The sequence below is a fragment of the Diabrotica virgifera genome, chromosome 7 (assembly GCF_917563875.1).
Source record: "Diabrotica virgifera virgifera chromosome 7, PGI_DIABVI_V3a".
In the NCBI taxonomy this organism is placed as follows: domain Eukaryota; kingdom Metazoa; phylum Arthropoda; class Insecta; order Coleoptera; family Chrysomelidae; genus Diabrotica; species Diabrotica virgifera.
The window spans coordinates 45,663,876-45,691,654 of record NC_065449.1 but is presented as its reverse complement, the minus strand read 5'-3'; the positions used below and the strand labels follow the sequence as shown (position 1 = coordinate 45,691,654).

The 27,779-nt window shown below is 32.7% G+C and overlaps 2 long non-coding RNA genes across 2 annotated transcripts; one reads left to right on the top strand and one right to left on the bottom strand.

Moving 5' to 3' along the window:
• The first annotated feature begins 7,882 nt into the window (after positions 1 to 7,882).
• Positions 7,883 to 9,217, top strand: LOC126888003 (uncharacterized). Its single transcript, XR_007699338.1, has 2 exons — positions 7,883 to 8,198; positions 9,068 to 9,217. It is a non-coding gene; the product is annotated as an uncharacterized LOC126888003 (long non-coding RNA).
• A 5,342-nt stretch (positions 9,218 to 14,559) lies between these two features.
• On the bottom strand, positions 14,560 to 16,215 carry LOC114329311 (uncharacterized). Its single transcript, XR_003652309.2, has 2 exons — positions 15,900 to 16,215; positions 14,560 to 15,018 (listed from the first exon to the last, which is right to left on the bottom strand). It is a non-coding gene; the product is annotated as an uncharacterized LOC114329311 (long non-coding RNA).
• Between the last annotated feature and the right edge of the window lie 11,564 nt (positions 16,216 to 27,779).

The following is a 27,779-nucleotide window of genomic DNA, read 5'->3' as shown; positions in this document are numbered from 1 at the left end:
GTTCAAGGGAATTTAGAGAGGGATTATGTTATACAGACAATTGTTGGAATGCATAAAACTTAGTATCTGGTAATGCTTCTGTACTACATTTTTGAAGTTTTTACTACACTTACAAAGCATTTCCTTTTCTCCGTAGCATATGCTGCTATTTACCAGATACATAGAAGAATGTACTACGCTTTTGACGTATTTACTAGTTTAATAGTATTTGCTTCAGTTTAAGTGAAGTTGGTAGATAAATGACTTCGGCGTAGTGTTTTTTTGTTACAATATGGCAGCATTTATGAATATGCGTCGTAGAAAAATCTACAAACTAGGAAGAAGATACTTAATGTTTGGAGTCATTCTTTTATCAAATAAAATTTAATAATTCTAAATAAGATTAACCAATAACAATTGTTCATTTTTATCCTCGCGTAACTCTTTTGTTGCTTCAGCATCTGAGTCACTCATTTTTACCCATGTATAATTCTAATAGAGTGGCGGGACAAACAGATATTTTGGAGTTGGATTTATGGTGACAGAAAAAATAAGTAAATTAGTTATAGACTTCCAAGCAATATCAGATAGAATATGTTATTTAAGAATAAGAGGAAAGTACAGAAAAATTAGCATCATTAATGCACATGCCCCCACTGAAGAAAAAGACCTAGAAACCAAGACAGAGTTCTATGAGAAGCTAAGTAATTTGATGGATAAAATTCAGAAATATGACATAAAGATAATCGTAGGAGATATGAATGCCAAAATAGGAAGAGAAGAGATTTACAGAAGTATAACGGGTGGAAAAAGTTTGCATAAGGAATCAAATGAAAATGGGAAAAAATTAATTGAATTTGCAACAGAAAATAAAATGAAAATTGTAAGCACAAGATTTGACCATAAGGATATTCATAAGATAACTTGGATATCTCCAGATGGAAGGACAAAAAACCAGATAGACCACGTATTAATAGAAAGTAAACATATCAGAGCAATTACCGATTCCAGAAGCTACAGAGGGGCAGATACCAATAGCGATCATATTCTAACGATAGCCAAACTTAAACAAGAGCTGCCAAGAAACCCAAGAACAGCAAAAGAAAGATTAACATACAAGATAGAATTACTTAAAGAAGAAAAAACGGCAAACAAATTTGTGGCAGAGATAAATAAAAGACTTCGTTACCCCACCGCAGAAGATATTGATGAAGAATGGAGGAATATACAGATAGCGATGACAGAAGCAACGGAACTATGTCTAGGAAAAGCACAAGCAGAGAAACGAAGAGACTGGTTTGACGAGGATTGTAAAATAGCATTGATACGTAGAAATAAAGCAAAAATAGAAAAAGACAAAAATAATACACAGGATACTACAGAAAAATATAAAATGGCAAGAAGAGAAGTAAAACAAATCTGCAGAAAAAAGAAAAGAGAACATCTTGACAAACAGTTGAAAACAATAGAAGAATCATACGTAAACAAGGAAATAAGAAATTTCTACCAAGAAGTAAAAAAATCTCGAGGAACTGCAAAGAGTAAAACAAGTTATTGTAGAGGTAAAGACGGTGTGCTTTTAGGAGAAACAACAGAAAAATTGAACAGATGGGCGGAGTATTTTGAAGAACTATTAAATGAAAATAAACAAGCAGAACCCCAGGAAATAAAACAACATGAACAGGATAACACAGAACAACAACGTGAAGAAGAACCTACACTACAAGAAGTAAAAGAAGCAATATTGAAGCAAAAAAATAACAAAAGCGCAGGAGAAAGCGGAATTCCGGCAGAGATTTTTAAAGTAGGAGGAGAAAAGCTGCAAGAAAAAATTTTCCGACTAATATTAACAGTCTGGCAAAAAGAGGAAATGCCGCAACAATGGAACAATGCACTCATCTGTCCAATCTACAAAAAAGGTGATGAAACAAGTTGCGAAAATTATAGAGGAATATCGCTATTAGAAGTGGCCTATAAAATACTTGCAAAAATCATCCGAAATAGATTGCAAAAGGAGGTAAATAAGATCATTGGAGAATACCAAGGAGGTTTTAGACCAGGAAGATCAACAACAGATCAAATATGTTTATTAAAACTAATACAGAACAACAGCTACGAACAAAATTTGGGACTACACATGTTGTTCATTGACTTTAAACAGGCTTACGACTCAGTAGACCGAGATATGCTATATGAAGCAATGAGATCCTTGGGTATTTCAGGAAAGCTGGTTAAATTAGTGAGAATGACGCTCAACAATACAAAAAACAGGATAACACTGGAAGGAAATTTTTCAAAACAATTCACAGTGAATAAAGGACTGAAACAGGGTGACCCTCTATCTACAGACTTATTTAACTTGGTACTAGAACACATAGTAAGAAGGATAAAAATTAATACAAGCGGTACCATATTTAACAACAGACAGCAGTTTATAGCTTACGCTGATGATCTAGTCATCCTAACAAGAACAAAGGAACATCTCCAAAAAATATTCCAAAAGTTCGAAGCGGAAGCAAAAAGGTATGGATTAAGAATCAACCAAGGAAAAACACAATACATGGTAATGAAAGGAGATATAAATAAAGAGGATAACTATATAAAAATGAAAGGAGAAGGAGATGAATATAAATTTAAGGAAGTAGCAGAATTCGAATACCTGGGAGTGACTGTAACCAGTACTGGAAGGGAAGAAAAAGAAATAGATAAAAGATTATTGAAGGGAAGTCGAGTTGTGGGTGCCTTAAACACGATATTAAAAGCAAAAAATGTATCAATAAACGCGAAAATCAGAATGTATGAAACGATAATACGGCCCACAGTGTTGTATGCGAGCGAAACGTGGGTAATGAATCAACAAGAGGAGAAGAAGATACAGATATGGGAAAGGAAGATCCTGAGAAAAATTTTTGGAGGTATACAGATAGCGGAGAAAACCTGGAGGAGACGAACAAATGAAGAAGTAATGAGGATGTATGGGAGACCAAAAATAACGACAAAAATACGAGCCCAAAGAGTTAGATGGCTGGGACATATTACTCGAATGCCAGAAACTAGAAACGTCAAACGAATATTGAATGACAGAGCATTGGGAAAAAGGAGACGAGGTCGACCAAGGAAGAGATGGTTAGAGGCTGCAGAGAGGGATTTGGAAGAAATCGGGGTGAAGGACTGGAGAAAGAGTGCAGAGGACCGAACAGAATGGAGAAATATTATCCAGAATTTAGAAGCCGTAGGCCTATAAGGCCTGTTAGCGCTGTTATATATATAATTCTAATAATTAGGTATACGTAAAAATGTGAATTCACAAATCACAAGTACAAGGAATACTAGTTCCATCACGATTGTTGTGATGCGAACACGGCTGGTGCTACGCTTAGTAGTAGATACTTCAGGTCAGTAGTAGGTACTTCAGTTCTTCTCAACAAAAGCACATACTTTTATGTAAAATAAAATGCTACAAACTAGATACTATTTTCTGAAGCAACAGCGGCTACTATGTTTTATGCATTCCACCCATTATCTAATAAAGTTAAAAATCTTACCAAAATCTCTGTCACATACATTCGTGGTATTCAGATAATATGTAGGATATCATTTGTGGTGGTTGTCCGTGAAAAAAAAAACGGGATGTATTGTCTGTCTGTTTTTGTGTATACACGTGTACCTACATGTCAATGTTTGCATTTTACACTATATCACAAGGAGAAATAACGTTTGTTTACTACGAGACAGAATCATTGTTATTTGCGGTATTTTAACAGGTGGCACAATGCGGGAAGTGTTGCACTTCTGTTGCCTATGGGGCGGTCAATAATAGTCAAGAGAGATTTTCGCGGTACTTTTCACCATTCCTATTGCCTTCCAGCTGAGAAAGCAGATAGAAAAAATGCGTAGATAGAAAATAGATAGAATGTTTGTTTTACAGTATCTCAGCAAATGTTAATTTATTTGTTAATGACATTAAATCTCAAATAGTTAACTCTAAATTTCTGCTTTGTGCTTTCAGTCAGCCGCTGAGGTCGTCCAAATGCACCCATTGAAATAAAGAAATAAATAGAAATCTTCTCCAATGCAAAGGCGAACAAGAAGGTTATTATAGCCTGTTGCACAAAAATACTCTTCAAACTTCAGAAAGCTGAGCTCAGGAATCACAGGTGTTATCACCAGATGCGTACAAATTATATCTATGTATACCTACTATGTAAACTGAACAAGATGGAAAGAGCACCATGCAGATAAATTTGACGTGAATTACGTAAAAATATAAAGGAAACAGATGACTATATTGCCAGCAACTACAGGACATCCAGGATATTAATTTCGATTAAAAATACCACTGTTTTAGTATTCTTCTTGTATCAAATTACCTACATAGTATTTGTGGTCAAAGTTGGTATTAAAAAATACTATGTGGGGATTTTGCATATTTAATTTTGTATTTAATTTGTATATTTAATTGCGTTATTTAGTTGTATGAAAGTAACGTTGACGATGTTGAGAAATTAACATCGAATTAATTCTGTTTCAATAAAAATTTATTTTTTATTGACGAAGTTATTGAATTGTCAGCCTTTCGGTTAAACGATGTTTTGGTTAAAAGGGTTTCAATTACCGGAGGTTTTACGGTAAGTGGATTAAAGGATCTTATTCCAGACCACACCATGTCGACATAGGGACATAGGATCTACAGGGATAAACTTGATAATAATAGCGGTAGTCAAATGAGAACTATGAGTACTAAAGATATTTAAGGTACTAGTACACTGTAGAAGACCAAAAATAATCATTATTTTCAAGAATTTTTTTCTCAGAAACTTTATTAGAAATGAACATAAAACTTTTTACATATTAATACTTAACTCTAAGAGAGTACAAAAAATATATCTTTTTTCATTTATGCACGTACACTAATATTGTAGAGGGCGCAAAATTCGAGGCCTCGAAAAATTATGGCGGACAGTTAATCTCAGGATTTGAATATCTGAAACAAAAAAATCGTACTGCATTTGAAAAAGAAAGGTTTCTTACGTGACAATTTACCACAATTTGACCAAAAAATAAAAAATAAATATTTTTTAACCATGAAAAACTAAAGAAAAACGGGCGATTTTTTCACAAAATTTTTTCAAATTTCCGTAATATCTTTTTTTTGCGGAGTTTTTCACTAACGGTGGTAAATTGTCACGTAAGAAACATTCCTTTTTCAAATACCGTACGATTTTTTTGTTGCAGAGATCCCAATCCTGAGATTAACTGTCCGCCATCGGAACTACTTTTTTTCGAGGCCTCGACTTTGGCGCCCCCTACAATATTAGTGTACGTGCATAAATGAAAAAAGATATATTTTTTTTATTTTCTAAGAGTTAGATATTAATATGTAAAAAGCTTTATGTTCATTTCTAATAAAGGTTCTGAGAAAAAAAATCTTGAAAAATGCTTATTTTTGGCCTTCTAAAGTGTACTAGTACCTTAAAATATATGCATGTCAAGTACAGTATGAAAGAATCAATATTCATGGATTTTACTGGATTGTACAAATACTATTTCCAAAATTGCTTACTAAAACACATTTTTATGTAAAACAAAAACTATATTATTTAGAATTATTTGCTATACGATTTTGTCTAACACTCTCCATACAAAATAACATGTTATTGTGTGCATTTACACTTGCAATGACAAGTCATAACCCATTCATTCGTCTAGGAAAAAATTCCAATGAAAGTTCGTTCCGTGTACTCACAATATGAGTAAACTGAGAAAATAAAAGACATATTATGTTTCGTTTCGATTCAGAGATGATCAACCGTCCCCTTAAGTATGTTTCAGTCTTTCCAGACCTCATCAGAGATGATCTGGAGATCATCAGCAATGATCGAGGGCCTAGGGACAAACATACGTAAGGGGATGATTGATATCTCTGAACCAAAATGAAACATAAACACAATTAATTTGTTATCACTTTTTATTATTAATGACATGGTTGTTTACAATCTCTTTCTAGATTTTAAGCAAGCCTGTGTTTCAATAGATAGAACAATTCTACCTAATATATTGTTGCAAGAATTTGGTATACCATCAAAATTAATAGGACTAGTGCAAATTACAATGGCAGAAACAGAAGCACATGTATGTATTCAAGGACAGATCACTGATGTGTTTATGATAACGCAAGGATTGAAACAACAGGGCAAGGAACTGGCTACAACGCTTTTCAATCTTGTTCTTGAATATCGATGGCAGAAAGGCAGGACCTCATAACTGAAAAATTTGTATAACATGAGTTACTTCGGTTTTCGCTTTAGAATAAGTGTATCAGCACCTATTAAAGAGCAGTTGCAGCTGGGAAAATTTCCGGAAGGTTTCCAGAAGGCTGTCCCAACTATAACCGCTGTTTAATCGGTGCCGATGCACTTATTCTAAAGTGAAAACCAAAGTAACTCATTTTATACAAATTTTTCAGTTACGTTATTAGATGGTTGAGGGTGAGTAGAAATAACATGCTTACAAACAAATTTGCCAATTAGCAGCATACACAGATGATATAAACATAATGAGCAGAACAATGAGTGCGGCGGAAGAAACCTACATTGAGTTAAAACAGAGTTCAGAAGTTTTAGGGCTAACAATAAATACAAATAAGACAAAACTGCCCTCCTAAGCCAAAATGGCATAACTCATTTTGCCATATTTGCGTAATAGGTTGTGTAATGGGGTGTTTATACAAATATGCATCAAATTTACTAAGCGAAACAGATGTAACTTGCATGAAGCTGCTTCAACAATGCGAGATACATCTGTTTTGCTTAGTAAATCTGCTGCGTATCAGTATAAACACCCTACACAACCTTTTACGCAAATATGGCAAAATATTGAGTTACATCAATTTAGCTTAGGAGGGCAGAAAACTACCCATACAAACCAGATCAAATAGACCAGAGTAGTAGCAGCTCTTTATAGATGATATAGAACACATGAATATATTCACGTACTTAGGAATGGACCTGATCACAAGCAATGAAGAAGAACAGGAAATAAATAAAAGGTTTATGCTGGCAAATAAAGCCTATTTCATGATGAGCCACATATTCAAATGGCAAGAAATCTGCCAATGCATTAGACATGTTTGAAACACAAATATTACGTAGGATACTAGGCTTCAATAAGTAAAAATAACAACTGCCAAATTAGGTATAAGAAATATACGAACAATATAGCGAACCAGCTCCAGCACAATAAACTAAACTGCAGAGATTATGGTGGGCAGGGAACGTGGTCTGCATGCATGAGAATAGAATCCAGAAAATTACTAAACGCTGCAAGGAAAAACACCTATTAGAAAACCAAAAAAGAGATGGGAAGACCAAAAGGCGTCTAAGACCCGGTTTGGGCTGTAGTGCCATTGGATGGATTATATTAATAATCAATGTTATTTACTTACTTTCTTCAGTTGTTTGCTTTTCCTCAAATGGTGTAAATTTATATTCATCTTGTTCTACTTCAGTGTTTACAGGAAAGTCTAAATAATCAAATGTGTCATATGCGGGTTCTCTCTTGGGTTCTTCTGTAATTTCAATTTTGAAAGCATCCAAAGGATCACTACCGCCACATGTCTCATTTTCTATTTTACAAGTTTTCTCATTAGTTTCTTGTTTTACTTCCATATTATTAAATTTGATTTACCAAGACCAAAAACACACAAATTTTATTATGTACCAATTATTATGTAAAATTTCTATTTTATTTTTATCAAGTAATCAAGTACCAATTTAAGTTTTGTTTACACCCAAAAAACAAATTTATATTAGGGAATCCAACGATCTGTCAAACTATTCCAATATGTCTGGCGATTGGCATGCAATACATTGAAGGCATATGATAGTATTGGGATAAACCGTAATCGTACCCCCTCCTAACTGCCAAAGTGTCATGGCCGCCGTCGGGACCTATTGTGCTGACATTTACAATGTTTACATATAGAAAAGTTTGTTTTTTTCTGCTTATAATACCGTTTTCTAAAGATATTAGTGAACAAAATCGATTTGCTAACAATATTTAATATATTTTAAATGTGCTAAAATTGGATTCAACAGCAAAAGTCGCATAAATAACATATAAATAACGAATTTGTTCACCTATTACAAATGGGGTTATGTGGTTGTAACTGTTTATTTTGGGAATAAAATGAAAATGATCAATTAAACGACTGGAAAACTGTAAGTATTACAATTAAAACATGTTTATCCTATCAAAAGAGTTCACTTCATTTTAAGAAAGCTAATTATTATTATACAATAGACATTTATAAACTGCCATGTACTTTTAAGGTTACTTTTGATCTGTTTTCAAAGCTTATGATTAAATGTTACCTCTTTATTAATTAGATTTGCCAACAAAACATGCATGATTAAGGCCAAATGCAATTCCTTTGCTAAAGTCATAAAAAAAGTACCAATACAGTTAAAAAAATTATTTTAAAAAGGTCTCTCAAAAGACATGAAAATATACAACAACTCAAAAAACTAGAGAATGTAAAGAAAGCCAGGTTATTGGAAATGGAATTCCTGTTTAATTGGAAGCCAGTAAACTATCCAAGACTTTTCAGAATCAAATGTGTCAACTTGTAAAAACGATTCTTCTGACATTTTTAGTAAAAACCAGATTATCCTCAAGAAAAATTCTGTTTAAGTGAGACTCAAAGTCATATTTGTGGATGTGTCATCTTTGAATGAAACAATTTTTTTACCTAAACAATTAAATGTATGGATCTAATTAAAAACAATGCTGAATCAAGTACAGTTACAGAAATACAATCCTTTGAACTTCTAAATGTGATTGTTGAAAGTGTCGAAATAGCTACTGCATAGGGATTCGAAAGGGATAGACTTGTTATGAACGCACTTGATCATGTACTTCTTACTGTTATAAAGTTGAAACAAAACTTATTTTATGCTTTTTTATCAGTCACTTTTAATTGTGTATCAACTTTACGTGGTACATCGTGCAAAAATTGCTAAAAATGCAAACATTATATTTATTTTCTGTGTTACATTGGATAGTATGATTGAATGTCTTCCTCTTTTAGATAGTGAAGTGAAGAACATCTTGAAGTTCCAATGATGTTTCAAGATGAGATAAATCGAAATAATGGTTGTATGTTAGAAGGACAGAGAATACGAAGAAATGTTATTGCTGCATACTTAGTGTAGTGAAATACAAACTTCAAACATTATAATATATTTTTTGATTTCAAACATTTCATATGATTATGAAAGAACATCTTTCTTTTTAAAACAATGAAGAAGTGAAGAACATAATAAAGTTCCAACGAAAATGATTCCAGATGAGGAAAATCGAAATAATGGTTGTATGTTACGTGTATAGAGAATACGAAGAAATGTTATTGCTGCAAACTTAGTGTAGTGAATTAAAAACTTATTGTCAAATACAAATCAATGTATTTCATACTTTTATAATATATAGTGATATAATTTTATATGTGTTCAAATAAAAATATTAATAAATAAAATACAATAAACACAAATCATGTATATCTTACAATGAATTACAAAATCAAAAATTAATTACAAAAATATCAAAATAAATCTAAAATATTAAAAAGTTACATATAATTTTTATAGTACCTACATACTTTGGTTGGTACTCTAATAATTTGGAGATCCATTAAAGTCTGTAGATGGAAATTGCAGGTATCTAAAAAATATAATAATATAAAGTAACTCAACAATCTCTTTTTAATTAGGGTAGCAGTTGATAAAGATGACCCTTGCTCGGGAAATCAAATGTATCTAAAAAAAAATTAAGTAACAGCTTTCTAACAAAACAATCTTAGCACTAAACGGAAACAAAGATACTGGTAAGTATTAAAACATTTTTTGAAAAATCTTTCTGAAAGTGAAAATAAAGACTACTCTCTATGGGAACAACTAAAACTGGGCATGCTTTACAAAAAAATGTATCCAGAACAAACTTCTTCTCTATAAGGCAATACTACGACAAGTCTGGATGTACAGGATTTAAATCTGGGGAACTGCCAGTAATACAAATATGCAAAAACTATTAAGATTCTAATCCGAAGTCGTTTATGATGTCCGATGTTTTTAGTACCACTACCAAATATCATGCTAAACTGAAAATTATAGGGTAAAAATCTGTCTGATCACCCAAACTTTTAAAAGCTGGATGCTTATCTGATCTAGTCCAGAGGCTGGTTTCAGTATTGCAGCTATAAAATACTTAAATAGTAAGCATGGAAATTTTTATTATGGTCCACCTTGAGGCAAACTAGGGCACTAGAGGGTTAAGAAAAGTTACAGATCTCTACACCACTGGGAAGTAGATAGTAGTTACTAATTTGTAAAAAAGTCAGAAATATGGTAATGTAGACTAAATTAATATAAATATGTAAAGAATTCTCACCCCTGAGTGTAGTTCCCACTGTGTCATTTTTTATATCTGTCATATTGTTATAATGATAACAGATTGCATTAAAGTTAAAATAAAAAAGAATTAAAGAAGTTCATAAAAATATTCTATTTTTGAAAAAATATTTAAGTGCTTAAATACTTTTTTAGATAAAATATACATAAAATTTATTTTTTCTACAACCGTGTTAAAAATGCAACTTTCAGCACTCTATACAAGCGTTAAAAACGCTACCTTAAGGCACTAGTGCTATAAAATTTTTATGGCACTGCAGTTCGTATTGACTGTATAGGCAATTTTGATGTAATGTCAAAAAAATATAAAAATGGAATGTCAGTTCAAGTAATAGTTATTTATGATATAAGTGTTAAAAGTACACGTTTAAGGCACTCATGTGAAAGTTTGCAGAATGAGCGATAGCGAGTTCTGCAATTCACATGAGTGCCTTAAAAATGTACTTTTTAACATGCATATCATACAATATTTTTTCTACAAACGTAATTACAGGTACCGTAATTTTGTACAGTAATCTACAAAAACTTTTACTTGAACTTGACCGACATTCCATTTTTATATTTTTGTGACATTACATCAAAATTGTCTATACTGTCAATACGAATTGCAGTGCCATAAAAATTTTAAAGCACTTGTGCCTTAAAGTAGCATTTTTAATGCTCTTATGGAGTGCTAAAAATTGAATTTTTAACACGGTTGTAGAAAAAAGTTTTTGTAGATATTATTCTGTAATTACGTTTGCAGAAAAAATATTGTATGATATGTGTGTTAAAAAGTACATTTTTAAGGCACTCATGTGAATTGCAGACTTTCACATGCGTGCCTTAAATGTGTACTTTTAACACTTATATCATAAATAACTATTAAAAAACTAACAGAAAATAGTAAAAATATTTGATTGAGCATAAGTAAAAAAGTCACTCTCTCAACCAATAAACATTTGTGATTAAAATTAATATACTTAATTGATTATAATATGAATGTGTTCTTGTAGAGTTTCATATAATAATTTCCATTTGACTAAAGAGACACAAGCTGGAATACTTAGGTCAATAATACTTAGGTATGAAACACCCTAAAAAATATGAACTTTTGCATTTGATAATTCAGAGAAAGATCCAAGGTAAATGTGGTTCTGGTAGAATCTCACAATCATAGCTGAACAATCTAAGACCATAGTATGGAAAATCGACTCCATCATCATTAGTTAGAGCTGCTGTCAATAAAGCCACAATAGCGAATATGGTAGCCAATATGATATCCAACAATTGATAACAGTCATGGAACTAAAAAATGTATTATTTCAAAGTGTTTATGGGATAAAATTAGTAAGAGTGACATGATACCTAACAAAAATTTGATTCAGAAGATTTAACATAAAACTTGTAATTCTCTTATACTAAACTCACAATAAAGATGCACCAGAAATAAACAACCCAAGACATGTTGAATGATACAAATAGCACTCCCGAATCATGATTTACAATGTATAAACTTTGTAAATCATGATTTGTGAGTGCTCCTCATAACATTCATCATGTCTTGTGTTTGTTTCTTTCTAGTGCATCTTTATTGTGATTTTAGTATTATAATTATATACAGTGTGTCCACGGTTGGGGTGCCCAAGAGGAAAAACTTTTTTATTTTCAATTTTAGCGAAAAATGTCATTATTGATAAAAAGTTTTGCTTGTTCTAAAACCCCATAAAACGAAATAAAATTCAAGTTTTTTAAATCCTGCTTAATTTTGTAGCCAACTTTATGTAAATCCCTATTTTATGTAAATTTTTGCACTAAGTTTTAAATCTTAACAATAATCTAGTGTTGCCAAGCCACAATGTAGCTTAGTAACTATCAATTTCGATAAATAATTTGCGAATTGTCAATTTTTTTGACAATGTTAAGCTATCAATAAAGAATTTATCTTGTGATAAATTTCATTATTAAAATTGTTGTATTAATAATTATTTAATTAATAAATAATTGGATGATTCAAGGAGAACGACAAAGTCTGGCTTCGTAATCCAGAGAAGTGAAAGGGTTGTTCTCCCAAGTTATTATTGTTACAATTTCGAACTTAGTGCAAAAATTTAAAGGGATTTACATAAAATTGGCTATAAAAATAAGCAGGATTTGAAAAACTTGAATTTTAGTTCATTTTATGGGGTTTTAGAACAAGCAAAACTTTTTATCAAGAATGACATTTTTCGCTAAAATTGAAAATAAAAAAGTTTTTCCTCTTGGGCACCCCATCCGTAGACACACTGTATTACTATTTTTATAATAAAAAGATTATAATTTATAAAATGTGATGCTGTATATGATTTCAAATATTAATCTTTTCTATTACCATACAAAAAAAATATTGCCTTTACTCAAAAACATTTTATTTATCATAAAATTTTTAAAGATATATTTAAAAAGTTCATAAATATTAATATTAATTTATACAAAAACATTAAATATTTTAGTTTTACTGGTTTATGGCTGTAAGGTGTCTCTGAATATTTTTCACTCTTTTATAAGATGTTTCGAAAATTGAAATATCTCTGAAAGTTTTTAATATTTAAAATCAGTTTTCATAAATTTATCATCGGTTAATATTAGAGATCTTAAGTTCACAGTGGCACAAACAACTGAAAATATCTTCTGTAAGTGGAAGAAGACTAACATACATTTTACATACATTAATTGTTTTTATTTATTTGGTTGGATCTATCTATGTGTACTCAAGCTTTAGCTATCTTCATTGTAAGAATTTTAAGTTTAGCGTGATATTTGGTAGTGGTACTAAAAAAATCGGACATCATGAAAGACTTTGGATTGGAATCTTTGTAGTCTTTGCATATTTGTGTTACTGGCAGTTCCCCAGAATTAAATCCTGTACATCCAGACTTGTAGTAGTATTGCCTTATAGAGAAGAAGTTTGTTCTGGATACATTTTTTTGTAAAGCATACCCAGTTTTAGTTGTTCCCATAGAGAGTAGTCTTTATTTTCACTTTCAGAAAGATTTTTCAAAAAATGTTTTAATACTTACCAGTATCTTTGTTTCCGTTTAGTGCTAAAGGCTGTATGACACTATGCATTTTCTTGTATCATTTCTAATATCGTTTCTGATATGTCAAAAAAATGTATAGTGTCATACACAGATACAAGAAACGATATCAGAAACGATACAAGAATTTGTGTCAGGCACAGATTCTTGTACAATAACTGCGCCAATTTCTGCGCAAAGAGCAAAAACGTAAAACCTGCTGGTAAAACTTCTAAATGTCATAATGGCGGCTGAAAATGAGATCATATGATTTATGTCTTGATGAATTTATTTGTGTTTTGTAGGTATTATTTATAAATATTTTATTGATACTTAATATACCGTTTGGTATGGACTACTGTTCTACTAATAACCATATATTTAGAATAACTTTGGGTTTCATATTGCATAATTTTTTAATAGAGGAAAATACAATAGTTCCAATTTGGATCAAACTGAAGATAATTATAATGCAAATATTTTAGCACAAATATCAAAACAAAATAAAAAACACAAATAATCAACAGTCAACGTAAAAATTCTAGTTATTATAACATTAAAATATTTGTTTTTAAAAGTTTATAAATTTTATAAAATCCTTAAAATCAGCTGTAGACACAGTACTACCATAAGTACCATACCAATGTAACGTGACAGGGTGACAAACAAAATTTCGACCAGTCACGTGCAAGAAATGATACAAGAAAATGTATACAAGAAACGATATCAGAAACGATATTAGAAATGATACAAGAAAATGCATAGTGTCATACAGCCTTAAGATTGTTTTATTAGAAAGCTGTTACTTAATTTTTTTAGATACATTTGATTTCCCGAGCAAGGGTCATTCATCTTTATCAACTGCAACCCTAATTGAAAAGAGATTGTTGAGTTACTTTATATATTTTTTAGATACCTGCAATTTCCATCTACAAACTTTAATGGATTTCCAAATTATTAGAGTACCAACCAAAGTATGTAGGTACTATAAAAATTATGGGTTACTTTTTAATATTTTAGATTTATTTTGATATTTTTGTAATTAATTTTTGATTTTGTAATTCATTGTAAGATATACATGATTTGTGTTTATTGTATTTTATTTATTAATATTTTTATTTGAACACATATAAAATTGTACCACTATATATTATAAAAGTATGAAATAAATTGATTTGTATTTGACAATAAGTTTTTAATTCACTACACTAAGTTTGCAGCAATAACATTTCTTCGTATTCTCTATACACGTAACATACAACCATTATTTCGATTTTCCTCATCTGGAATCATTTTCGTTGGAACTTTATTATGTTCTTCACTTCTTCATTGTTTTAAAGAGGAAGATGTTCTTTCATAATCATATGAAATGTTTGAAATAAAAAAATATATTATAATGTTTGAAGTTTGTATTTCACTACACTAAGTATGCAGTAATAACATTTCTTCGTATTCTCTGTCCTTCTAACATACAACCATTATTTCGATTTATCTCATCTTGAAACATCATTGGAACTTCAAGATGTTCTTCACTTCACTATCTAAAAGAGGAAGACATTCAATCATAGTATCCAATGTAACACAGAAAATGAATATAATGTTTGCATTTTAGCAATTTTTGCACGATGTACCACGTAAAGTTGATACACAATTAAAAGTGACTGATAAAAAAGCATAAAATAAGTTTTGTTTCAACTTTATAACAGTAAGAAGTACATGATCAAGTGCGTTCATAACAAGTCTATCCCTTTCGAATCCCTATGCAGTAGCTATCTCGACACTTTTAACAATCACATTTAGAAGTTCAAAGGATTGTATTTCTACTGTACTTGATTCAGCATTGTTTTTAATTAGATCCAAACATACATTTATTTGTTTAGGTAAAAAATTTGTTTCATTCAAAGATGACACATTCACAAAATTATATTTATACATATGACTTTGAGTTTCACTTAAAACAGAATTTTTCTTGAGGATAATCTGGTTTTTACTAAAAATGTCAGAAGAATCCTTTTACAAGTTGAAACATTTGATTCTGAAAAGTCTTGGATAGTTTACTGGCTTTCAATTAAACAGGAATTCCATTTCCAATAACCTGGCTTTCTTTACATTCTCTAGTTTTTTGAGTTGTTGTATATTTTCATGTCTTTTGAGAGACCTTTTTAAAATAATTTTTTTAACTGTATTGGTACTTTTTTTATGACTTTAGCAAAGGAATTGCATTTGGCCTTAATCATGCATCTTTTGTTGGCAAATCTAATTAATAAAGAGGTAACATTATCATAAGCTTTGAAAACAGATCAAAAGTAACCTTAAAAGTACATGGCAGTTTATAAATGTCTATTGTATAATAATAATTAGCTTTCTTAAAATGAAGTGAACTCTTGTGATAGGATAAACATGTTTTAATTGTAATACTTACAGTTTTCCAGTCGTTTAATTGATCATTTTCATTTTATTCCCAAAATAAACAGTTACAACCACATAACCCCATTTGTAATAGGTGAACAAATTCGTTATTTATATGTTATTTATGCGACTTTTGCTGTTGAATCCAATTTTAGCACATTTAAAATATATTAAATATTGTTAGCAAATCGATTTTGTTCACTAATATCTTTAGAAAACGGCATTATAAGCAGAAAAAAACAAACTTTTCTATATGTAAACATTGTAAATGTCAGCACAATAGGTCCCGACGGCGGCCATGACACTTTGGCAGTTAGGAGGGGGTACGATTACGGTTTATCCCAATAGTGTTATTTTAGTATTTTAAAGTAATTTTCGTATTTTATGTCCATGTAGGTATTGCTAAATACTTCTGTGACATAGTAACAAATATTGCTTACGTCAATAAACTTTAATAAGTAGTTAAAAAGTTTTAACTAAGTAATTTGGAAGATTGAAGAAAGCTAGGTTAACAAATTTTATGTTTTATAAGTTTAATAAAAAATAATATTGAGCATCCCTAAAATAGATTTTAGGTAAAATCATCGGGGTAATATATATTTTATTATTTTAGGTACTTAGTAATACCACATTGTATCTTAAATTTGAAATTTTAATTTAAATAAAGTATCCAATAAAATCGCTCGTGTGCAGTGTTGCCAGAGAAATGTTTGTAAATGCACCGGAATGACTGGAATAGTGACACAAAGTACTAAACCAACACATTTTGTACAAAAACTTAAAAAAGCGTCGTTTAATATTATTTGAAGCAAATTTCTTATGTCACAAAATTTTAGGTTTTTACTTTAGGAGACTTTAGTATCAAAAGTTTGGTTGTTAATTGTATCAAATTGGTACAATTTTAACAACTCTGGCAACGCTGAATTGCCTGCCATACGTCCTGTCATTAAAAATCACGTGGTTTGGATTGCCATATGGTATCGATCATAGAGTTAAATATTAGCATAGAGAGTGTCATTCAGAGCGAAGTGACGACACCATCTTTTTTATTTGGATTAGTGCTGTTTCACTCTTACGCATAGTAAAGCTCCTACAGTTATCCTCCTCTTCCGTGCCTATATTCACACTGAATGTCATTATAGATTCTCGATACAATGTGTTAGAAGGAGATGCAGCAAACCAGTCCCCTGAGATCTTGTCGTCAGGAAGCGCGGAAGGTACGCTCCATGCCATGCCACATTGTTTGATTTGCTTGTCTAGATAATGTTTAGAAGAAATGCGTTCAATGTGCTTCCCCGTTTAGGATTTTGTCCTCTTCAGGGTTTGAGGTGAATGTATTGTGTTGGCAGCAAAGCAAACAGTCCGAAAACCACACCGGGGCAAGCGCCGTGTCCTGGTGTTCTTGGATCCTGGGTTATGCCAGACGGTGTTGTCCAGAAGGCCAGAAGTCAACAGAGAAGAAAGTTTGATGGATTGTTGTTGGTTCCATAGACATTTACGTGTACTGTCCGTGCTTTGCTTTCGACCAAGCTCCCTAGAAACCATTGTACAACGACAGGCGAACCTGCGTCCCTCGTCGGCGGTCAGGAGGTGGCTTTGAGCGCAGCGTGGACAGTGAGCGTTCGAGTGGAGAAAATAGTTGCGGCTATTTTCTTGGGACGAACAGGTATAATTGTGCAATGAAGTTGGGAAACCGCAAAAAACCAACTTCTCCCTGTTCGGGGTAAGGAAGAGGAAATGTTAGAGGTGGGTACGGAAGGCTAACGGGGTAGCCTCAAGGATGTTTTCGTACTCTACCGGGAGTTCGTCAATGCATGTTTGCATTAGAGCGGACGGTACGTGAATCTTTTTGCGTTTGGGCTTTCGGTAGAGTACGTGGCCGGAAGATGAACAGGAACATTTGAGAGATTCTTGTGTGTCGGAAGGGGGGCCGTTGATTACTTTGATTGTGAAGTTCCTGTTCAGAGAGTTTATTCTCTCGGTGATTTTGGGGATGTTCGAGATGTTATGGATTTCGTTTGAGGGATATCGCCAGTGCTCATAGTTACATCTACGCAAGACTCTGCGCTCCGTCCTCAACAACCTCTCTTGTTTTTGTCTTGAGCAAAGAGAGTAGATACATGATTTGTACTCCATGACGGGTCGAATAAAGGTCTTGTAAGTGTGAATGAGAGTCTTCTTGTGTGTCTTGCCAATTTTTCCCGAGAGAGCGTTGAGAAGTCTGGCCCTGTTCCTTACCCTATCTAAAGTTGCCTTTAGATCTGCGTCCCAGTTGAGAGTCCTGGTAAACAGTACTCCCAAATAGTTCACAGTCGGGCTAACAACAAGCCTTTCTCCCAACAAACTCAGAGGATATTGGTCGTCTTCATTGCGAATGATTCTATTTGACACAGTAGGGGCGCGAAACACAATTGTTGTTGTTTTGTTCGCGTTGAGCGTGACTCTCCACTTACAACACCATTCGCCGACACCGTCCAACAGAGCCTGTGCTCTTCTGAAGAGGAGTCTTGGGTTGTATCGAGAGGTAGTTGAGAGCAGAGTCGTGTCGTCTGCATAGAGAAACAGCCGAGTACGCTCCCTCTATGTTAATATATACCTCTATGGTATCGATACGTCATACGTTCTTCTTCTTCTTCTTCTTTTTTGTTTTTGGTTTCGCTGCAAGGCGATTACCAGCACGATTTATAAGCGATCTTGACGTAGTCTGGCTCTAAGCCATACCAAAATCGCTGACTTTGTAAGGAAGCTTTTGATGAGGTGTGATGATTATAATTAAATGAGATTAATTGGGTCAGGTTCAGTATGATTAAAAATTAAAACATAAATGACAAATAGCAACATAATATAACACGGATACATATAAACAGTTGAGCCTTGCAATTTGTAAGCTTATTTTGTTAATTGCTAGAAAACGCATTGCAGTTTATAAGCTTATTTGGTTAATTGCAAGAAAACGCATAATTACATTGACTGATTCTTCCGTTAAAGAACTTAGAATATTATATATAGAGAGCGGTGTTTTGAAGTTCATGGAAATAAATTTTGTGTATATATCAAAATTAGGAATCACATTAATCGGGCATTCAAAAAAGATGTGGTTTAGATCCTCGAGACGACCACATTCACAAAAAGGATTATCTTTTATATTCATTTCATACAGATGTTGTTTTGTTAAACAATGGCCTGTGCGCATTCTAATGATGGTGGTAGTGTGTCTTCTATTTCTATATGGAAAATTTGAATACCAAGGTTTTGTAGGAAAGAAGTCTTGAATTGTTTTGTATTGCGAAGTCTTCTTCTGGACTAAAGATTTCCATTTTTCTTGGTACTCTTTTGTAATTTTTCCTTTGATGATTGATAGGGCATCCTGGGAATTCAGTTGTACTTCCATGGGTACATTCAGGTCTCTTCCTATTTTTGCCAGTATGTCAGCCTGGGTGTTACCAAATATATTAGAGTGTCCAGGTATCCAGGAAAGGAGAATTTTGGTACCATTCTCATTGGCTGAAGATATAAGTTTCTTTGTTTTTAGGGCCCTTATATCTGCTGAAGCAGATATGTTACATGTTTTAATATTGGTTATTGCATTGAGCGAATCAGAAAATATTATAGCTTTCTTTAGATGTTTTGTAGTTGCGACTTCCACCGCTTGATGTATTGCTATACTCTCTGCTTTGCTTATGCTTAGAGCTCCAGGAAGTCTTGAGGAGAAATTATAATCAATACTCGGGATGCATATCCCAAAACCTACCCTTTCTTTGTTTTTTGAGGCATCAGTATATATAAAGGTATGGTCTTTCCCATATTGTTCAGTAGTCATAAGGAATTTTTCTTTAATCATCGGGTCATATTTTTTGATATTACAATTTAGAATTGGAAGTGGATTCATTAGTGTATCATAGTCTAATTCATAGCATGGAAAATTTGGGCTTTTGTATATTTTTTTAAAATATGGAAAAAAATATTCTAATGCCGAAACCAAGTATGGTACATTATGCCTTGTGTAAAAATTAGGTTTGTTTATAAGTCTTTTACGTATTTCAATTAGGAGTAATATTATGGGATGATTCTCAATAATGATGATTTTACTTAAAAATTTAGAGGCTAACAATAATCTTCTATGTTCTAGGTCCATTTGGGCAGACTCTGCCAAGATTGCCAAATTTGGTGTAGACTTCATGCACCCCAAACATATCTTAAGTCCCTCAAAAAATACTGCATTGAGTTTGTTGTTGCATTTTTGTGATATTGGGTTGAATAGGAAGGAACCATAATCGAGGTGAGATCTGATCAAGGCATTAAAAACCATTAGGAGTGTTCGTGGGTCAGCTCCCCACCAGACTCTACATATTGCACGTAGGATGTTAATATTTTTCTTTGCCTTGAGTATAATATTGTCAACATGTAAGTCCCATGATAGATGCTTATGAAAAATTATGCCTAGAAATTTCACTTCATTTTTTAGAGGAATGGCTGTGTTGTTGATTTTGATTTCTGTTAGATTATCTCTTCGCCTACCCTTTGTGAACCATACAGCTTCACATTTGTCTTTGGATAAGGACAAGTCATGTTCTGCAAGCCAGTGTAATGTGTTTTCCAATTCTTTGTTTATTTTACTTACCATGCTTTGGATATCATATCCCTTAATATACAAAACCAAGTCGTCTGCATATCCACATATTTTAACTTCATTATTGCTAATACAAAACAATTCTGCTATATAAATATTAAACAAAATGGTACTTAAGGGAGAACCTTGAGGTAGCCCCTTAGTTGCCATGAAAGGTCCCAAAAAGTCACCATCATTAGATCTTGAATATAAAAGTCTGTTCTGTAAAATTTTGAACACAATATTATTTATTGCAGATGGAATATTTCGAAGTTTTAGTTTGCTATAAAGTTTGTATATATTGACATTATCATATGCTGCTTTGATATCAAGAAAGATGGCCAAAACCGATTGGGAGGATTCAAAGGCTTCCACAATTGTGGAATGAAGGAGGGTCAAGTTGTCAGCAGTGCCTCTTCCTTTTCTAAAACCTGTCTGGTGGTTGGTGAATGAACAGTTATGTTCTAAGGACCAATCTAGGCGATTCTTGATTAATATTTCTAATGTTTTAAGCACACATGAGGATAAAACTATTGGTCTGAAACTACTGGCCAAGAGTGGATTTTTGTGTGGCTTTAAGATATTTATAACATTATGGTTTTTCCAATCTTCAGGCAGGTTGTCACCATTTAGACAATTATTGTAGATATTCAACAGAAAATGTTTAGCTTGTAGTGGTAGATGTTTTATCATAAGGTAAGGAATGTCGTCCATACCTGGTGCCGAATTTTTTTTATTATTTACAGCATTGTTAAGTTCCCAGATTGTAAAAGGGGAAACTTGCTCGTTTATATCGTCAAGCTCAAAATTTGGATCAATAAAAACTGCAGACATGTTCTGTAGAATTTCTGTTTTAATGTTATCTGCGGGGTTATGAAATGTCTGGCCGTAATTTTTGTTATTTGAGAATTTTTTAACTTTGTTCCAGACATAGGTAGTGTTAGATTCCTTATTTAATGATTCACAGAAGTTTATGAATTTATTTCTTTTTTTAATTCTGAGGTTTCGTTTAGTTTGGGCGATTATACGTTTAGCGTTTATATAGTTCTCTAAGGAAACAGATTGTTTAAAGTTTTGAATTGCCTGTTTGCGGCTTTTAATCCAAAGTGAACATTCTTCATCCCACCACGGATTTGAAGGTTTACCCTGTGTTCTACAGTTTTTATAGGGAATTGAGTTATCTGCTACTTGATTAACTACCTCCAAAAACTCATTGTAATTAGAGTTTACCGGTAAATCAAGCATTCCTGTTATCATCCCAGTGTGGAATGTATACCAGTCTGCTCTTTTAATATTTCTCATTTTGTATGTTTGTGTATAGATGCTATCATTTTTGTTAAACTCACAGTTGTTTATTATGACAAAGGTGGGGAAATGGTTGCTATTTCCACAATCTTGTATGACACCCCAAGTAGAACATAGAGCCATATTATTACTTGCTATGGCTAGATCTACAGCGCTAAGATTATTATTAGGAGGTTGAAACAATGTTGCTGACCCATCATTTAGGATAATTAATTCTTTATCAAAAATAAAATCATAAATATTTCTTCCTCCCTTATTGGTAGGACATTTATCCCATAGGGGATGGTGAGAGTTCAGATCACCTAGTATAATTAAGTTTTCTGTAGGTATGTTTTCTATTGTTGAGCTCAAGAAAGGAAGAGTTATGGCATTATTTGTATTGGAGTAAATGTTTATTATGTATAAGTTACCAATTTTTGTTGTTATGTATTGGATTTGGTCTGAGTTGTACTTCTGAATTGTAGAAAAAATAATAGATTTCTTGATACAAGTAGCTACTCCACCATATCCGTCATCTCTGTCCTGTCTGACAACATTATAATACTTCAAAGAAAAATTAAAATCTTGTTTAAGCCAAATTTCATTAATAGCAATTATGTCAGGGTCTTCTTTGAAAATTAAGTTCGTTATGTTTTCCCTGTTTGATTTAATACTTCTAATATTCCACTGAATAATTTTTAATTTCTTTTTTGAATTCATGATTATGTGATTTGATATGTTTAATTAATTAAAATCAGAATCAGATTTATCCTCTTGGTCCATATAGGACTCTACGTTTAATCGGGAAAATAAATGGTTTTTAAGTAAATTTAAGTTTTCTGATGATGTATTACTAATAAAATTTAGGCATGAGTTTAAAAAGCCATTTGAAGAAAAGGTATCAATATTTTGAAAGTTTTGCGATGCACTGGATTGCCAGGCTTGATTGGAGTTTTGTGATAAATTAGCCGAGGTTCTTGATTTGAAAGGTTCTGAACGAGAAAATGAGCTAGTGGGGGAAGAGGTTGGCTTTTCTGGTCTTAATTGCTGTGTATATGTACTTTTTTCATTTGGTTGCTTATCTTGACGTTTTTGCACGACTCTCCGTTTGTTGTCGGAGTTCAGAACCACCTGTTGAAAGGAACGTTTTACTGTAGATGATCTAAAATTGTTTGTTCTTCGTTGCAATGGTTCTATGGTGTTAGAATTATTTGTACTGGTACTTGGAGTATTTTCTAATGGCCTGCTGTTATTTTTAAAATTTGGAAAATCTCTCGGGTTATAAATAAATTTTTTATTTGATATGTATGATTTTGGAATGGCTTCACTTGCCTCAAAAAATGTCAAATTTTCATACGCCATCAGTTCTTTAATATTCTTTTGCCTTGTATATTCTGGGCAGCTCTTGTCAATAGATTTGTGAGAGTCCTTGCAGTAAAAACATTTTGTCATGCATACGTCTTCATGTTTGTTTTCCCCGCAATTAAAACATATTTCTTTCCCTTTACAGTTTGTTTTTGTGTGGCCAAATCTAAGACAGTTATAGCATTGTGTCACTGGGGCAATATATGTGTCCACTAGTCTTGGTATGCCATAAAAAAACACAGTTTTGGGCATAAGAACGCCTCGAAATGTAAATAGTGTCGTACCTGTGGGTTCATAAGAAGTTACTCCATCTTTAATTACTCTTCTATTTAATCTTTTTATATGTAAAATTTCAATGTCATTTCCTGTATCGCAACACCGAAGAAGTTCTTTTTCATCAATATCTGTATCAATTTGTCTGACGATACCTTTGCAGGTTACGAAGTTAAAAGGTATATATATCTTGTATCCCTGATTTAGAAGTTGAGTGTTCTTAAGTAGCATATTAGCCGAGTGAAAATTGGCAAATTCAACTGAAACTCTATTGAGTCCTTTACTATCTATTTTTTAACGTCATTAAGTTTGAGGTTGAATATATCTCGAGCTATTTTAATTGTATTGAATGTGCCAATTTTTATATTCGGTATATTTGTAGATTCAAGATATACTACAAAAGGTCCATGATCTTTTTCGGAGTATGTATTAACCTTTTTTTCATCCTGAGAATTATTGTCGGAAGTCTGATTTTGATTTTTTTCGGAATTATTAGTCATTGCAATTTTAGCCGGAGAAGAAGTATCAGGATAAGGGGGGACTGAGCCCCCCTTTTCCTCACTCATTGTAAGAAAAAACCAGTCAATGAAGTATTAATAACTAGAAAGCAAAAAGAAATAAAAAGAGCAAGCAAAATAGCATAAAAGAAAGCCGCTTAAAAAAAATATAAGCAAAAATGCTCAACTTACCTATATGCAAACACTTAAGCAACAACACCGGCGGTTGTTAGCTAGGTTAGGACCCTAAACTAGTGGCAAACTTTAACTGCTGCAAAACAGAAACTGTTCACACCTCGAAAGCGTAATGTCTAGTTTAGAAATATTAAATTTTTGGAAAATATTTCTTAAATTTAAAATACGCGGTCTCACGTCATACGTTGACTGTTTGGATGTTATGAAAGTATCGATTTTTGGTCGATTAATGCCGAGTTGTACAATAATAAATTCTCCCAGTTTTTAAAATACCGAAGTGATGAAGGAGCGATATTGGTCGATAGGATGTCGCTTCATTAGGAATTTTACCTGGTTTGGCGATCATAATAGTCTAAGAGCTAGTGAACCTTTTGACTAACGGTCGTCCTGTAAGGCTAGAAATTTGTAGAGTGATAATTCATAGCACACCAAAGCTAAAAACCATGACCTGGCAGGCCTCAGCGGTGCACGTGTATCTACCAGGTGAATCGAAAAGTGCAAATTTAGGGGGTAAAATAAACTTTCTCCTGTAAGGTTTAAATTTAAGTATGTGTTTGAGTAAGTCATTTAAAAGAAATGTGTAAAATGACAGGCGATTCTGAAGAGCATAAGACCTTGCCAGGCGAGGGGAAAGATTAGGAGTTTTTCCTAAATTTATTTTTTTTGCATCGAACAATTTTTTTTTAAGTTTTTTGAATCATTCCAAACAGAAAAGGTCTTTGGTGATTTTTCTCTTAAGTTAATAGTTTTTGTTATATAAGCGATTGAAAATTTTGAAAATTGCGAAATCGACCATTTTTAACCCCAAATCGGATATTTATCTAAAAATCTCAAAGTTGCCAAGGTAGGTAGATATTCTTTAAACATTGATTGATGAAATCCCAAAGAGTTTTTTGCAATACAATATCGGAAACCCCTTTGTTTTTTAATTGCTAATCAAGCGGACGCTTCACTGTAGTATAAGTGAGGACGTTTGAGTTGGCATAAATTCATTATCTCGAGAATTGGCAAATTTCAAGAGCAATCTTCAGACAGGTCGATTTTTATTTTTAAATTAGGACTTTTTGGCATATATATAATACTAGTGACGTCATCCATCAGAGCGTGATGACGTAATCGATGATTTTTTTAAATGAGAGTAGGGGTTGTGTGATAGCTCATTTGAAAGGTTATTTAATTCTCTATTCACTAATATAAACAATAACATAATTATTTATACAGGGTGTACAAAAAATTTTTTTTATTAAATTAACTTTGAATAAATTTGACAAATAGAAGAAAAAAATTTTTTGTACACCCTGTATAAATAATTATGTTAATGTGTATATTACTGAATAGAGAATTAAATAACCTTTCAAATGAGCTATCACACAACACCTACTCTTATTTAAAAAAATAATCGATTACGTCATCACGCCCAGATGGATGACGTCACTAGTATTATATATATACCAAAAAGTCCTAATTCAAAAATAAAAATCGACCTGTCTGAGGATTTCTCTTCAAATTTGCCCATTCTCGAGATAATGAATTTATGTAAGCTCAAACGTCCTCAATTATACTACAGTGTAGCGCCCGCTTGATTAGCAATTAAAAAAACAAAGCGGTTTTCGTTATTTTATTGCAAAAAACTCTTCGGGATTTCATCAATCAATGTTTAAGGAATATCTGCGTACCTTGCCAATATTGAAATTTTTAGATAAATGTCCGATTTGGGTTAAAAATGGCCGATTTCGCAATTTTCAAAATTTTCAATCGCTTATATAACAAAAACTATTAACTTAAGAGAAAAATAACTAAGGACCTTTTCTGTTTGGAATGATTCAAAAAGCCTAAAAAAAATTTGTTCGATGCAAAAAGAATAATTTTAATAAAAACCCCTAATCTTTCCCCTCGCCTGGCAAGGTCTTATGCTCTTCAGAATCGCCTGTCATTGTACACATTTCTTCTAAATGACTTACTCAAACACATACTTAAATTTAAACCTTACAGGAGAAAGTTTATTTTACCCCCTAAATTTGCACTTTTCGATTCACATGGTAGATACACGTGCACCGCTGAGGCCTGCCAGGTCATGGTTTTTAGCTTTGGTGTGCTATGAATTATCACTCTACAAATTTTTAGCCTTACAGGACGACCGTTAGTCAAAAGGTTCACTAGCTCTTAGACTATAATGATTTTGGCTACTTTGCAGAGTCTGGGAACATATCTCAATCTAAAAGCAGCATTTATTAGGTGTGCCAGCTTAACTATGGCTTTTCTTGATAGATTTTTTAATAGTTCTCTTGTTATGCGTTTATGTATACTGCGTTTCAAATGATACGCTGTGTCAAACTCTTAACAAGAAATTATTTCACACTTCTTGAACTCTTAAGTGGAGCGTAGAGCTTCGATTAAAACTCGTCAGTGAGTCCTATTTTGGGATAAAGCCTTCACTTCGTTTCAAGACTTTCCTTGACCCCTGATATCGTCCATAACATAGAGTTATATATTAGCATAGAGAGAGTGTCATTCAGAGCGAAGTGACGACACCATCTTTTTTATTTGGATTAGTGCTGTTTCACTCTTACGCATAGTAAAGCTGCTACAGTTGTCCTCCTCTTCCGTGCGTATATTGGGTGCGTTCACCAGACCAGTGCGCTACGTCAGCGCTCTGAAACTGTTTAAGATTTTTCGGGTGAACGTCATGTCAATTTAGGCTAAACTTCAACGTGTTGACGAAGCGGTCGCCATTTTATTGAACGTAGTATTTGTATCGCTTCAATATTGAACGTGTTTAAGAAATATATTGTAATGGCGCGATTATTTGAAAATATTTATTTTACAATGGTTTTAATTATAAAGTAATTGAATCTTAGGAGATACATAATTGTATATGCTCACGAAATTGTAAATCTGTGTATTAAGGAACAATATTTTCGACATAATTCATATTTACGTGATAATTATTATTTATTTATGGTGGGTCATCCAATGGTTCTGCTCTGCCAAGTCCAGCACAGCCAGCAGCACCAAAAATTATTTCTTGTTCATTTCATTATCAAACATCAATAAAGGTAGTATATTATCCATTTTTGAATTAAATTTGTTTAAGGTACGTCCAATTTATCGTTGAACGATAAGTATAATAAATCAACAAAAACAACGAATCTCGTTTTAGGTTAGGTTGATACATAGAACAGGTGGGAACACAAAAAAAAAACCAACTATGAAAGTGTCAAACGGAAAAATACCATTCACCAGACTAAACGTAGTTTTAAAGCGCTGCAACATAGCTGTTTAGTTGAAACTTAAACCGATTATTTCTGGTGAACGCAGCCATTCACACTGAATGTCATCATAGATTTTCGATACAATGTGTTAGAAAGAGATGCTGCAAACCAGTCCATGAGATCTTGTCGTCAGGAAGCGCGGAAGGTAGGCTCCCTCTATGTTAATATATACCTCTATGGTCCATAATTGATCTTCTCCAAATTGGGACTTCTTCTTTTTCTATTTCCTTGGTGATTCCACACGACAGTTTTTGCCATACAAGATTTTTTAGATATATTCCTGAGAAATCTGCTCAAAACAAATGTCACACTTGTTTTTTAACACTGTGTAGGTACCCTCAAATGTCAACATCTGTGTGTAAGACAAATGTTTAAGCGGACTTTACATCAAGGCTATG